Raw genomic sequence first — 15,406 nt, 5'->3', positions numbered from 1 at the left:
GGGTGTATGCCAGTGTGTGTGTATTCAGCTTTATTAACTTTATTAACTTTATTAACTTTGCTTAAAATTTAATTTTAAAATTAGATTGGGGAGTAAAACATTATTTTTCATCTCTTGTCATAAATCTTCTGGCTCATGGGATTCTGACATTCTGTCATGCTTGGCAAAGTTGGATTCATGAAACCAGTAGCGGGACTGAGCCTGCGTGTGCAGCACTTACACAAGGGCTCCTTATTTTGTGCAACAAGCAGTTTCAAGAGCCCAAAGAAAAAAATGTCAAGAATTACATTGAGATGTTAGAGACAGGCTCTGAAGCCTTTTTATTTCAACTACTTGGAATCACTACCTTGTTAATGAACATCAAAATCTTCTGTGTCCATTTATCAGATTAATTACTTTTTCCATAAAAAGAGTGAGTTGAGAGGATAATAAGCAAGAAACTCCCTGTCCCTGCTTCCTCCTGAAAACAGGGAAATTAATATCTTAACCTTGTTTTTGAGAGATGAAAGTGTAGGTCAATATTGTGTGGCTATTTGTCCTTCCACTTGGGACAGATTACCACTGCATTTTCCCCTCAATCTCTAGAATTGTGGCTTATAGAAAACAATTATGTACTGAATTACTAATTAAATCAAAATTTATTAGACTTACTATCAAAGAGCATGCTCAGATTAATCTATTAGTAATAAAAATATAAAATCTAAAAACAATATTATAAGTAAAATAATCCCTGTTACAGAGAAAAGCTATGCACTGTTATGACAGCCTTTCATATTTAGGGATATCAGGTAAGGCCTCCCTTGGTGGGGAAGATGAATAGCAAACTAAAATAAGAGTAAGAGCTAATTATATACATCTGGGACAGTAGTGGGAAAAGCATATGAACAAGAAGACCAAAGTCCAGGAGACAAGAAGAAATATAACTGAATCATTTAGTTCAATAATGTTCATGCCACAAAAGGGAGGAGAGAGAAAAGACACAGATTTTGTACTGCTTGAACCCATTTTTGGACTCTTGATATTTATTCTAGTACCAATGTGAAGTCTTTGGGAATTTTTAAGCAAAACAATTTACCATGTAAATTGTATTTACATTTCAAGAAGGTCATTCTGAAATACAGCACAGAAACATTTTTGGAGAGAGAATACAGAGAGAGCACTTTAGAGGTGCTCACCATAGCCCAGGTGAGAAAGTGATGGGCTGGAATCCAGGATGGCAATGAAAATAGAGAAAAATCCATTCAATAAATAGAAGGTAAAGACAACACTTGATGATTGGAAGTGGAAATGTGAAGAAAAAAATGTCAAGAAATACATTGAGATGTCAGGTGTAGGTAGAGGTTGACATCATTTGCTGGAAAAAAAAAATGCAGGACGAATACCACTTTCAGTGAAAGAGACATCTGGGTTGCTTAACATATCATGACATGGGACTTTTCCAATTTCATGCAGGTAAATTAGGAGAGCTGAACCTTGAGGCACAAAAGATGGTGATGGTGGTAACAGTGGCCTTGAGACTAGACTCTAAAAATATTAGTGTGATTTGGAGCAGCTACAGACTGGAATATTTGAGTGAAAAAAAAAAAAACATTCACATTTATTCTTGGAGTCTTGTTCTATTTGAAGGAGTAAATAATTGGGCCTTATTCAGAGCTGTAAGTTTTGGTAAGCCATACAATGGACAGAAAATTGTATAAAAAGCAATTCACCAATTCTATTCACTGAACATTTACTGATTTTTTTCCAGGTTTAAGTATTACGACAGACATTGTATGGTAATTTATTGACCATCTTCTCTGGTGTTTGTATTAATACACAGAGAAATCTAACTTTGAAAGTGTAGTATTGCTTTCGGCTTACACCAATCATTAGCCATTATCCCAATTAATTAAATAAGATTGTTTCACTGATAAGCTACATTTTGAAGTTAATGGAACACTTAAAAGGCTGTGGTGTAACTGCAGATGTAGTATGCAAAACATGTTTGATTCATATTGTTCAACACAATTTCATCATAAAATCTTATCTATAAAACAAATATCTTTTCACAGCTATTCTCTTGCTTTATGTAAAGTTTATATCTTGTATCTCTATCAAATTAATTTACATTTCTAGTTTTTTATTCTCAACCATAAATGACAGCACTAATTTTTACAAACATTAATGATGAACTACACTCACTCATAACTATGTCTAAGTTCTCTTAGATTTATTGAACAATTTCTGAGTAATGGCTAGCAGTTTATTCTATGATGATAAACCTTTTTACAGTATCCAGGCTTCAGACGTATTTTTGAAAATTTATTTCTATATGGGTCAAAATTTAAATCAGTTGTAAAATGATCCACTCAAATACTTTCTCTAGTATGAGCTATTAAAATGAAATACCAAAGTGGTTCCCCAAGGCACCAATTTATAGTCTATATGTGCAGTGCAGAGTTACCAGACCAAGGCACAGTGTAATCAAGGAAATATTATTTCTTATTTTCTTTTTCCTAAGATGTTCCTTACTCTCAGTTACATAAAAATGTATATTACAGGCAAAGAAAAATTAACACAAATAGAATTAAATATAAAGTATATTCACATTAATAATCAGCTTTGCTTTATCTATTAAAGGATATAACAAACTTGGGGTTTTCAGGACCTTGTAACTGCTGGTTCATTGGAAAGTACCGAAATTCTTCCCAAAAGTTGTATATAATGCATTATTCAAATAGTGTCCAACCACTAGTTAGAAAGCTAGCACTCAAATAGCCTTTGAAATCTCTGTAGAGTCACCTCAGTCGAACAGTCCTGATAATTTACAGAAGTGTGGAGTGCACTAAGAGATCGCTGATGTACGATGTCTTTGCTTGTAGAGTGTTTTCTGTGTTGATCCACTGAAGTGTGTGTGTGGGTGTGTGAGTGTTTCTGTGTGTAGGTGGGTATGGGTGTGTATGTGTGTGTGTGTAGGTGGGTGGGTATGGGTGTGTGTGTATGTGTGTGTGTGTAGGTGGGTGGGTATGGGTGTGTGGGTGTGTGTTACGTGTTTACATTGTGGTATGTGTTGGGTGCCGCCAGTAGGTACTTGGAAGAGCGAGGACCGTAAGCTTGTAAACATTCCTACATGCCTGCTTCATAAGAAGTGTGTTCAACATGGTCAAAAGTAAACCAAGTGAACAAATTAGACATTAATTAAATTTAATGCTGGACAGGAAAGAAGAATTCAAGGCCAGGTAAAATAAAGAAATACAACCAAATGAATGAAAGTTTTAAATTGATTAATAGAATGAGACAGGAATCTTTTTTAAGGATTGTAATTTCTAGTGAATATCAGTATATAAAACTAAGTATTATATGGCTGTCAATTGACTAAAAACTGTACTTAAAATTTGAGGTAGTGAAACAGTCGTATATTATCTTCTAATTCAATTTTTCTGTCTCAAGAATTACTTGTTAAAAATTTTTTTTTGAAATTTTACGTTCTCATCTTGAAACAGCTTCACAAGACTTACATGAGAATCTGGATTCTTATAGGACGTCTGATTTTTTATTGGTATGCTTGTATTTTTGTTATGTATATCAATGTCAAACATTCGTTTCCTGAGCTATTCTCTAGAACACAATTTAACTTGTAATGGACACTCAACAAATGGTCAGTCAGATAATTAAATCAACACCTTAGTTCCATCAATTTTCATTTCACATAAAAATGACTGATCTTCTATATCAGAGAGAGATGAGGGACGGAGAGCAGTTGAGACTGAAAGGATGACAAACAGACCTCATTCTGCAGTGGATTTCCTACAGTCTCCACTTCTGAATGCTTGGAAACACTTGTCATACTCAAAAAAATAGTTCACGGCGCTGGGCTAGCATGGGGAGGCTTAGCACTAACAACTCAGATTTCCACTACCTTGTACGGACCTCAGTTTCCTCACTGGGCCCCGGCGTAGGTCTGAGGGTCTGAGGTCTGTTGGTCTGAGGGTCCTAGGGAAATCCAGCCACTCAGGAGCCTGAGATATTCTAGCATGGTGGCCGGGCCTCCTCTCCCAGTGGACTCATTTTCCAGCACCCCCTCCACTGTCTCCGCCCAATTCCTCGGGGAAAAAAGTATTTCTTTTTTCTTTTGATAATCCTTCCTGAAACTTTTGCGGGTACAGAAAACACAAACTGATTGACTGACAAAAGGGGGAAGAGGAGAGGCAACCAGAAACTTTGGGGGACCGGTTCCCTCCATACCCAGGTCTCCTCTCCCCAGCACAGCTTGGCCCACAGCCTGGAGGCGCCAGCTGGGACCCTCACCCTACACGCATCGGGATATGGCCTTGACCTCTTCTCCCACAGCCCAGTGGCTCAGTTCTGAGAAGGAACCAAAGTAAGAGGGGAAAAAGCCCTGCCGCCTGATCCCACGCTGCCACTCACAGACCCTCAGTTGATTGGCAGCACTGAACAGGTTAAAAGAAAAGAAAACAGAAAGATCCAAACACTCAGAAGACCATGTGCGGAGAGAGCGTGCTGGGAGCCTCAGTAGCCAGCCTCCTCCTGGGATATTCAGGGGCCTCCCCTGGGCCCAGGCAGTAGCTGGCGCCGAGGGAGCCCCGTGGGTCACTGAGCCTTGTGGACAGTACTTGGGGTCATATTTCTGCCAGCCCAGGGTGAAGACCTGGCCTCTCTGGTTGGCGCCCTGCGTGTAGCCCGTCTGCAGGGACATGGAGTTACCACACTTGTTGATTCCCAGCTTGGTGTCACAGATGTGCCGCCGGTCCCGTGAGCCATCATGCCCACCTGGCTGACCACTTGTTTGTGCCCATCTGGAGGCTGATGGTCGAGTGGTCCATGGGGGCAGGATGTGGTTCTCGGGGTCGTAGAGATGCCTCCTCGCGCCATATGCGGTCATGTCTGTCTGGCTGGAGCATTTGTTGGTGTCCTTCTGCAGCTCGATGACACAATGTCCCGCCTTCAGAATGGCGTATTGGAAGTTCCGCTCCTGCTTCTCCGAGTACTTGTCACCGATGATCTTCCTGCTCTGTAGCCCCTTAGTCTTGGCCTTCCCTGCCAGGGCGAGAAGAGACACGTGCACCTGCTCACGTCCCCACTCTCAAACCGGTCGTTGGTCCCAAATAGGTCCACGGGGTTCATGCTGTAGCTGACCATGGCCTTGGTGAAGTTGGAGACGTTTTCTAGCCCGTGCCAGTTCTGCACCGAGCGGCTAATCTTGGGGACTGAGCCCTGCTGCAGCGTGTTCATGAGTGTGGGTAAGATAATCCCGTCCTTCAGGCCTTTCTGGAAGTCGCTCCGATGAAGCAGCTGGTGAGTCCCTCCATCCAGCTGCGGAGCTCTGCCTTCTTCTGGGCGTCATATTTGGACGGGAGCCAGTTCTTGACCTCCGCAAAGAGCCTGTAGGAGGGGCCCTTGCTGAGCTGCGTGGAACTCATGACTGGAGGGCGCGGCAGCGGGATGGGACAGGATCGGACGGGGGCGCTAAGTCTTTTCGCTAGTTTGCAATATTTTGTTTTCACCATACCATTGTTTTTAGTACATATGTGTACATATGTTATGAGTATTTAAAAAATGTGTTAAAAATGTTAGACATCTCCCTTTTTTTACCTTCCCTTTTACCCTTTACTGCCATTTACATCCACACAGACGCACACGCATACACACATACTGACCAAAATTAATTTAGATGTACAAATGGGTTATTTGAATCCAAAAGAGTCAATCTATATTAGTTAAAGTGTCATGCCAGTGCGAATTATTTTTATAATCCTTTTAAGAAGAAAGAACTTCCGGCTGGGCGCGGTGGTTCATGCCTGTAATCCCAGGCATGATTTTGGGATTTTGGGAAGCCAAGGGGTGTGTATCACGAGGTCGGGAGTTCAAGACCAGACTGGCCAAGATGTCGAAACCTTGTCCCTACTAAAAATAGAAAAAAACTTAGCTGGGCATGGTGGCACGCGCCTGTAATCCTAGCTATTCGGGAGACTGAGGCAGATAATTTCTTAAACCTTGGGAGGCAGAGGTTGCAGTGAGCTGAGATAGCCCTGCTGCACTCTAGCCTGGGCAACAGACAGGGAGTCTGTCTCAAAAAAAAAAAAAAAAGGAATAGAAAAGAAAGAGCTTTCCTACTTTTTTGAAGAGACTATTCTGTATCCATTTTATAATTTTATGGCCACCACAAAAGATGTGTCAAATCACAGGGTGAAAATAATAAGTGGTAGTTTAAAATGTTGAATTTTGGCCGGGTGTGATGGCTCACGCCTGTACTCCCAGCACTTTGGGAGGCAGAAGGCAGGTGGATCACCTGAGGTTGGCAGTTCGAGACCAGCCTGGCCAACATGGTGAAACCCCTTCTCTACTAAAAATATGAAAATTAGCCAGGCATGGTGGCACAAATCTGTAATCCCTGCTACTCAGGAGACTGAGGAAGGAGAATGACTTGAACCCTGGAGGCAGAGTTTGCAGTGAGCTGAGATTGCACCACTGTATTCCAGCCTGGACGACAGTGTGAGATTCCATCTCAAAAATAAAATAAAATGTTAAATTTTTACAAGTCATTGTTCCTATTCTAATTTTTGAATGCAACCACTGCGTCTTACAAAGCAGTCTCGTTAAACTATTTTGCTGATAATGAATTCTTAAATAAAAGGAGAATTCCACAGAAATATATATGGCTCTTTTATGTTTAATAAAAGTAAGAGCCTGAAAAACGGCTGTGTTCTGTAAAATTGAATTACTTTCTACCCAGTTCGCAGTGTTTTATCTTTATATTCAAATATATACAAATGACTGATTGATGAAATTTTTTTCTTTTAAACACTGCTGCTGAATCCATGGAGGAAAAAAATGGGTAAATTTCCAGAAGTAGGCTCCCTCTGCTCCAGTTCGCCCCCGGCGGGCGCGACCAGACAGAGACTGAGGAGTGCGGCTGGGGCGATGTGGCTCTACCCACAAGTGGTGGCGCTGTGTCTGGCCTGCAGCTTCTGCTCCCTCCTTTATGCCTTCACCCAGCTCGCCTTGTTCCTGGAGGAAGGAGCGGGCAGCGGTGGCGGGAAGCCGCAGGCTGCGGTGGCTTCCTGCTCACGAGCTGAGGAGGCGGTGCCGTGAGCGGCGCGGGCATTGTGGACCCCGTGGCGCGTCCTGGAGGGTGGGACAGGTGTAGACTGAAAATACAGCCTGTTGAGAAAATGCATCTAGCTGTAGTTGCCTGTGGTGAACGACTGGAAGAAACTGTGACCATGTTGAAGTCAGCTGTCATTTTCAGCATCAAACCTTTTCCATTCCAGATTTTTGCTGAAGATCAGCTACGTCATAGCTTTAAAGGAAGATGTGACGGGGGTCCTTTCTACAAACATTTAATTATACAATATACCCCATAAACTTTCCAAGTGAGAATGCAGCAGAGTGGAAAAACTAAACCATGTGCTTCGCAGAGATTGTTCTTGCCTTTAACCCTGAAAGAACTTGACTCCCTATTATATGCCGGCACTGATAGCCTTTTTTTTTTTTTTTTTTAACCACCCATTGATGGTATTTGGTTTTTGTTAAAGAAATTTAATTCCACAAAAGTTGCTGCGATGGCACCAGAACATGAGGAACCTAGAATAGGACGGTATAGTCTCTTTGCTAGGCATCTATACTGTGCAGAAGCTGGAGTAAACTCTGGAGTTACGTTGACAAACATGACTTGAATGAGAAGAAAGTGTTTCAAGAATGATATGACAACTGTGAGACTACAATGGGGAGATACACTTATGACATGGCTTAAAAAATACAAACTCAACATGACACGGGTGATCAAGATTTGTTAAATCTTACGTTTTTTCATCCTCCAGAAAACCTTTTTGTTTTTCTGTGTCAATGGAAGTGTCACTCAGATCATACTCTATATGGAAGCAGTTGCCAAGAAGCAGAAGAAAGAATCTTTATTCTTCATGGGAACGGGGGTGTTTGCCATGATGATAAGCCACCAGCATTTAGAGCTGTTTATGAAGCACTGAGAAGTTGTTCTTTTAACATGACAACGTTCATTCCTTAATAAAACCTTTAGAACTGGAACTACAAATAACAGTGCATACATGCCCTGGGAAAATTTACAAAATATTTATCAAACAACTAGCAAAAAGCATAAGAGATTGTTATGCCAGATCACCAAAGGAAAGGTGATTCTTGCTGCCTGCTATATTAAATGGATGAAAACAGCAAAGCGTCGGATTATAAGTGTGAAGGAATCGTCTTGGGTGAAGCATTAAAGGAAGAAATATTCATCTCCAGATTTTTTTTTCCTAAATAGGCTGAATGAGCAGTATTTTCAGGTAATGAAGGATAAGTTAAAATCTTGGTCTCCAACAAAGAAGCATTTTTGGTCTCTGATGTTTTGTAATGTTACTTACTATCATTCCAGTATTGATGAAAATATTATTGAATGGTTTTAGCCTGCAAACTTCTGTTGACTCATACTCTCAAGTAAGAGTAGTGGGGCTGTGAAGATGGAGAAAATGTACCTCAAACACAGTGCAAACACTCAGACTGTGAGTAGGGAAATAATTTTATTTCAGCTCTACTTCAATTTAAATCTATGGGAAAAACAGTTTGTTTACAGGAGCAGAAACTGTTATATTTCTAAAGAAATGTGATGTAACCAATGTAATCATTGACAATCTATGCGTGTTTTTATATATTTCATCTCTGTTTTAAAATATTTTTATGACATTCATGTTTAAAATTGTTTTTAGATTATAAGTAAGCTGCATGTTAAAAATTGAGCTGTATAAGAAAGAGGAAATAGAGTGAAAACTTTGGTGTTTTAATCTGTGCATTTGTGTGTGTGTGTGTGTGAGAGAGAGAGAGAAAGAGAGAGAAATTCAGTGTTTTCATTTTGTATGCATTAAACTGTCTTGTCAAAACTCAGATCTAAGATTGTTCAGTAGATATATGGGAAAATTTTTTTATCACTTTAAATTAAAAATTTCAGCTTTACTGGGCATTCTGGAAGAAAATATGTTATGCTGATGATAAAGTGAGAATCTTAAGAGTACACTCATATGATGGTAGAAAATGTGATGGACCCAAATGCAGAAGCTAGACACGTCCTGTGAGTAGTAATTTTACTTACAATGGTATAGAAAAATGTGGTGCATTTAAACTTCTCTTCCAGCTCATGATGGCTTTGCAAGATACTTTCGAAGAAGCAAATGTCTACAGCTTTACTTTATGTAAGCTAAACAACTTTGGTGAATGATTTAGATTAAGATTGTTACATCCAGCCATAGAAAATCTGGTTTTAATTGGGATGATGTGAGTGAGTATCTTCCTTTTTTGAATATCACTTAAAACAGGTAATTTTTTAAGTCTTGAAGATGAGAAAAATATTACTTATCAACAGAACTATTTTAACAGCTATTTAATTTATAATTATCTATTATAACTATAGATACTGAACACTTAGCATATATTCTGCTGGGGCACGTATCTTATTTTACCAGCTGCTAAATGGTTATCTTCTTTGTTCCCCTGATATTTTAATGCTGAGGTAGAAAATGGAAAATCATGAAGAAAAAATCTCACCTGTGAAAATCATGGCAGTTAGCTTTGTGAAGACACAATGGCCTCTGTGGGGACGGGATTATGCAGAGGCATGGTTAGTACAGTTGTTCTGTCTTCTGCAGTTCAGTCAGGGACACTTTGAGAGAGGAAAGTTTAAGCAACATATATTAGAAGTTGATAACGGGCCCAGCATTCTTAGAACAGATGGGCTTAGGGAACACGAGTTGTAGTTCCTTGGCAGAATGCCATGGTGGATATGAGAAACTGGGAACTGTGTTGAAATTGAGCTTACTGAGCAGAAAAAGAGAATACTAAAAATTTTAAGTTGGAAGGGTGTGTATTAGATCATTTCTAATGGTCCCGAAGTATGATCATTGCCTGCCTGACTATATAAGACTCTTGGAATGTTAAGAATAGATTCCTGAGCTTAGCCCTTTGGCGACTCTGGTATACTGTGTCTAGGATGGAGTCTGCAAACAATTTTTAAAGAAGAGATATAAAAATTATAGAAAACTGGGATGAGTGCGGTGGCTCATGCCTGTAATCCCAGCACTTTGGGAGGCTGAGGCGGGTGGATAACCTGAGGTCGGGAGTTCGAGACCAGATTGACCAATGTGGAGAAACCCCATCTCTACTAAAGAGGCCAGAGAATTGCTTAAACCCGGGAGGTGGAGGTTACAGTGAGCCAATATCACGCCATTGCACTTGAGCCTTGGCAACAAAAGCAAAACTCCGTCGCAGAAGAAAAAAAAAAATTATAGAAAACTAGAATAGTGCATTGGTACTCAATATCCAGATCTGACACTTATCATGATCTTACCATGTTTGCTTCATCAGTTCCTTTTTTCTTTGCTGAAATATCTGAAAGCAAATCCCAAGCATCGTATTATTTCACTGCTGTGAACATTTTGGGTGGGTACCGTGATGTCACACCTAGCAAAAGCAGCAGCAGGCCTTCAGCTTCATCTCACATACAGTCCTTAAGCAAATTTCCCTAATTATCTCAAATATACCATTTTCTGGCTGGTGTATTAGAATCAGGGTATAGAATATAAGTCGCATGATGTTTTTTGTTTTTGTTTTTGTTTTTGTTTTTTAAGAAGCACCTCAGATGACTTTGAGGTTAGCTACTTTGGGAATCACTGGAAATTATTTTACCAACTAGAAAGTTGAAGACAGCCTGCCCAATTCTTGGCACAGTTGGTGGATTATAAATGTGATCTTGAAATATTACATTGGAGGAAGCATTTGGGATTGTTGACAAGATATAAATTTATATTAGTAAGTTCCTTAAGATTTAATTTTCTTAGTGAACAGAGAATCTCAGCCCAATGGGCTCTAATGAATTGGGATTGTGTAGAGCATGGTCACAGTTTAATCCAACTGGACTGTACGCCATGGTCTCACTCGTGTTGTAGCTTATTTACACTGTCATACACTCTGCACTGTCGATCATTTGGAAGGTTCTTCATTTGGTTTATTTAGCCTAGTTGATCATTTTGTCATACATTGAATTACAATGAAAGCTCTGTGTTAGGGACCATTTCCACCTAAAATCAAAGGTATCACAAAATATCTATGATAATTTTTAAATGAATTTTTTGAATTTTATCTTTAGACAAGGTAACTCTTCTTTTTAATTCTAAAGAAATTCAGTTCTCAGAGTTAATGAGAGGTTAAGTTATAGATGGGCCACTTGGAGAATGTATTACATGTTCATATAAATGGTCTTTCATAAAACATAGTATAACTATGCAGTTCATATCAATCACAATGTTTATTCTTTGAGTCTATGTATTAATGCTGACCCCAGAACTATCTCTGGGCTACAGTATTACCAAAGTGGGATTCCTTTAATATGCAGTCAATCTTCATTTGTATGAAGTAGAAAAGAACTTAGGAAACCTTTAAAAATACATATTGTAATTTACACTTTAAAAAAATGCATACTTTTTTCTTACGAAGAGTAGTTCATAATATACAAGGTTTAGAAGGCCCTGAAATAATATTGATGCTTACTCATTGCTCTCTCATCTTGCCTCCAGTCAGATGTTATTGGTATGGTGAAAAGAAGACCAGATTGTGAACTAGGTCTGGATTCTCTTCTTAGTTAGTAACTTCATGTTATTTAACTTTCTCTGTGCCTTAGATTTTTAAGTACAATCAGTATACCATTTGAACCTCACAAGATGAGACTCAGGAGAGATAATGGATTTGGAAGCATTCTACATGGCTTACATTATGCCACACCAGTGTTACTGTTCAAGTTCTGTTTTGCTCTGTTGTTTCTGTGCAGGGCATTCAGTTTACTCAGGCTGAATATTTTCTGACATATATCTCCAGTATGAATATGTTTATTTTTGTAAGGAAGAGTTTTTCAGGAAGAGAAATTAGAGAAGAAAAGAGTGATGTAATTGAATCAAAAAAGAAGGAAAAGAAAGGAAGTGAGAAGAGGAAAGAGGAAAGAGAAAGGAATAAGAATGGGAATGGCAGAGGGCTGAGTAAGAGAAAAGGTGGAATCAGAGTGCGGAAAATTGAGAAGTAGAGATGGAGAGAAATGGTGTGGAAAGATTTACTTTTTGAGTTGTAGCCTTCATGCTCCACCACTGTTTGCTTGCCGAGGCTCTGTGGGGTGGGGAAAGGTGCTGACATCCATGGACTGGGGCAGCAGGGCCTGCTGTATTTGGTTGGTTGGCTGGTACTAGAATTGTTTCCCTATCACGCTACTTACTGATTATTTAATGCCAATTCAACAGTGTATGTTTTTTACTGGATCTCAGTTTGTGAGCTAGGACCTGTGGAAACACAGTATCTTCCTTTCTAACTTTGCCCAAGTGTTAGGCTGCAAGACAAACTCATCATTCCCCAGGGGAGGTTGAAGGTGGAGGGGACGCTTCATTAGGTCTGAAAGGGCCCCAGGAATATGTTGCAGCAGTTTTCCCAGATGATACCAATGGGAAGCCAGGTTTGGGAATCACTGCCCATCCTTGAATGTCAAATTAAGCAATAAATTAGAACTATTTATTCCTCAGTCAGGATAATTTTAGTTGAACAATTTTGAGTAGATTGAAGAGAACAAAAAACAGCAGAAATGCCTTAAAAATATTTATTGTCTTATTTTCCAGACATTTGTATTTAAGTACTACCTTAGTAGTAATCAGAACCTCTTTGAGGTGTTTTTACAAAGACCACTGATTTGCTTTAATTTTTTTTTTTTTTTTTGGTTCATTAGAGTAGAGAATAAAGTAGGGGTGGAATATGTCAGGTGTGGGGCCAGCTATTCATTTATTAAATGCAATTTCAAGGATCTTAAAACAATAATTTCCTTATTCCATTTTAATATTTAATGAAAGTAGATTTTTAAAAAATCTCCAGAACTAATTAATCATTGATCGAATGTCAAAGAAAAATTGCAAGAGACATTGTTTTTTTTTTTTTTGAGACGGAGTCTTGCTCTGTCGCCGGGGCTGGAGTGCAGTGGCCGGATCTCAGCTCACTGCAAGCTCCGCCTCCCGGGTTCACGCCATTCTCCTGCCTCAGCCTCCCGAGTAGCTGGGACTACAGACGCCCGCCACCTCGCCCGGCTAGTTTTTTTGTATTTTTTAGTAGAGACGGGGTTTCACAGTGTTCGCCAGGATGGTCTCGATCTCCTGACCTCGTGATCCGCCCGTCTCGGCCTCCCAAAGTGCTGGGATTACAGGCTTGAGCCACCGCGCCCGGCCGAGACATTGTTAAAGAGGTGAAGAAAATGTTACTTGAGACTATTTCAAAAGAGGTCGAAACTATTGCAACAGAGGAGAAAGACTGAATTGAATTCTGTTGAAACAAAAAGCAGGAGAGTTTTGCATGAACTAGTAAAATCTACTGCATGATGTTAGGAGAGAGGTTGATCAATGTGATTAGGCCAGAAGTGTTTAATAATTGAGACTTAGGAAAGTTACATTTCTAGCCTCTCCTAGAGACTGGAAGATAGAGGTGCTATCTTTCTAGATGATTATCTTCCAAGGGAGTAGCTCCCAGGTCATTGAGAGTGACATTTCTGTGTTGTGAAACCAGCCAGAGGCTAGGGAATGACTTACATATTCCTTAGAAATAGGAGATATATCAAAATCTGAGCTGTACATTTGGAGCCTCAAGGACCTAGGGGAAGAAAAGTTGTTTTTTAAAGCTTCTCAAAAGTGGGAACCCTGATTAACCACCAAAGTTGTCTGGAAATCCAAAAGGTGATTTCCTGAGCAGATAAAAGAGAATTAAACTTGCCATAACATGTACTATAGTGTAGAGACACCAATCCTTAAAGCAGTATTAAAATGCTCACTTCGCTTGCACACGTGCCAAAATTGGAAAAACACATGTAAGATTAGCATGGCCCCTGTCCAAAGATGACATATAAATTTGTGACATTTCCTATGTAAAAAATAGTATTGAGGTATTAATAACTTAAAATTGTATTAAGTATTAGTAGTTCTGAAACTGATTCCCCCAGGCACTTTACCAGAGAAATTTCTCTGTAGGCTAAGATAAAATCAGCTAAGGAGTCAGTGATATTATAGGTTTAAACAATCCTCAAGTAATAAAAACATAATTCAATCAAGAAAAACGTATCACTAAACAGAAGAGCACTGGCATGAAGTCATAAGAATTTTGAGACTCAAACTCCTACAGTCTGGCAGAAAGAGACATAGAACAAATCAGCACATCTAGGTGACAACCAAATAACCATAAAGAAGAGAGGTAATGTCATGGTATTGTTGTCACCGAGTCAGTTATAGAGAAACGCCCCACTCTGAGATGAATTCAGGAGTCCTTTATTAGCCGGCGACTGAGAGATGGCTGGTGTTCAGAATTCTTTCGGCCCCGAAGAAGGGGCTAGATTTATTTTTATATCGTGGTCTAAATAGGGGAGGGGGAGTTTAGCTGAAGCAATTTTTACAGAAGCAGAACAGGCAAAAAGTTAAAAAATTGTTTGGTTACAGAAGCAATTACAGAAAAAATAAACAATTTCAGGTGCAGGGGCTTCAACTATCATAAAGAGATAAATGCAGGGGTTTTAGGTGCCATCCACTGAGCACATCCCCAGGAGCTGCTGGTTCAGCTTGCCTCAATATATTATCAGTAAGTGCATTCCTGGACGTGCTTGGAGTCAACTTGCACTAGTTATGCCCTTAAGGGAGGAAGGTAAAGTGGCTGTAAGTGAGGGAACTCAAATGGAGTCTCTCTGGCTCTCTCAGCTAAGAGAAAGACAATCAGGTTAAAACAAGGTAGGGTATCACAGTAGTATAACTCCTATTTCTAGCTGCTCTTGCAACTAAAGGTGGCTGTGTACAGAATAACTCTATTCCTCTATATCATGTTTGGACAAACCATCTTTCAGTTGATTTAAGCACACCTTCAGAATGAAACATAATTTCTTATCTCAGGAATTCCAAAGTCTAATGGAAGAGGCAAGCTTATATTGAGTAATTTAGCAAAGCAGGTTGTGCTTGACAATAATAAAGTAATTCAATATCTAAGAAATAAGAAAAGAAGGAAATATCTGTTTCATGGTTGTAATAAATTAGAACTTTACCATGCAGAATAGAAAGAGAGGCATTTCTCAAAAGATTAAGAGAGGTAAAAAGTAAATGTAAACGTAAACTATAGCGATTTTCTTAGGTAGAGAGTCATGCTTTAGGATAATGAAGGTAATGCTGGTATTCAGGTTCCTTTGGAGAAAGCAACACTAAAAGTAGAGTTATCATTTATGAGATCCAAGAAGCCCAAGAAAAGGTACTAAGAGCCTGAGCCACAGCAGGCTCAGCATTTTTCCTAAATAAAAAGGAATGAATAGCTAAACGTGACAAATGTCAAGGTATCCTTTAGGAAAGTTACACTT

At 39.4% G+C, this 15,406-nt stretch overlaps 1 non-coding gene and 2 pseudogenes across 1 annotated transcript; 2 read left to right on the top strand and 1 right to left on the bottom strand.

Annotated features, from left to right (window-relative positions):
- Positions 1-396: 396 nt before the first annotated feature.
- LOC117089438 lies at positions 397-5,420 on the bottom strand (annotated as a pseudogene).
- A 1,501-nt stretch (positions 5,421-6,921) lies between these two features.
- LOC117089432 lies at positions 6,922-8,151 on the top strand (annotated as a pseudogene).
- A 5,692-nt stretch (positions 8,152-13,843) lies between these two features.
- LOC117089442 lies at positions 13,844-13,948 on the top strand. Its single transcript, XR_004439601.1, has one exon. It is a non-coding gene; the product is annotated as a U6 spliceosomal RNA (small nuclear RNA).
- Positions 13,949-15,406: the final 1,458 nt, after the last annotated feature.

Source organism: Trachypithecus francoisi, unplaced genomic scaffold (genome assembly GCF_009764315.1).
Source record: "Trachypithecus francoisi isolate TF-2019V2 unplaced genomic scaffold, Tfra_2.0 Contig00840, whole genome shotgun sequence".
Taxonomy (NCBI): domain Eukaryota; kingdom Metazoa; phylum Chordata; class Mammalia; order Primates; family Cercopithecidae; genus Trachypithecus; species Trachypithecus francoisi.
The sequence above is the reverse complement of the archived record's forward strand: the minus strand, read 5'-3'. Positions and strand labels throughout refer to the sequence as shown.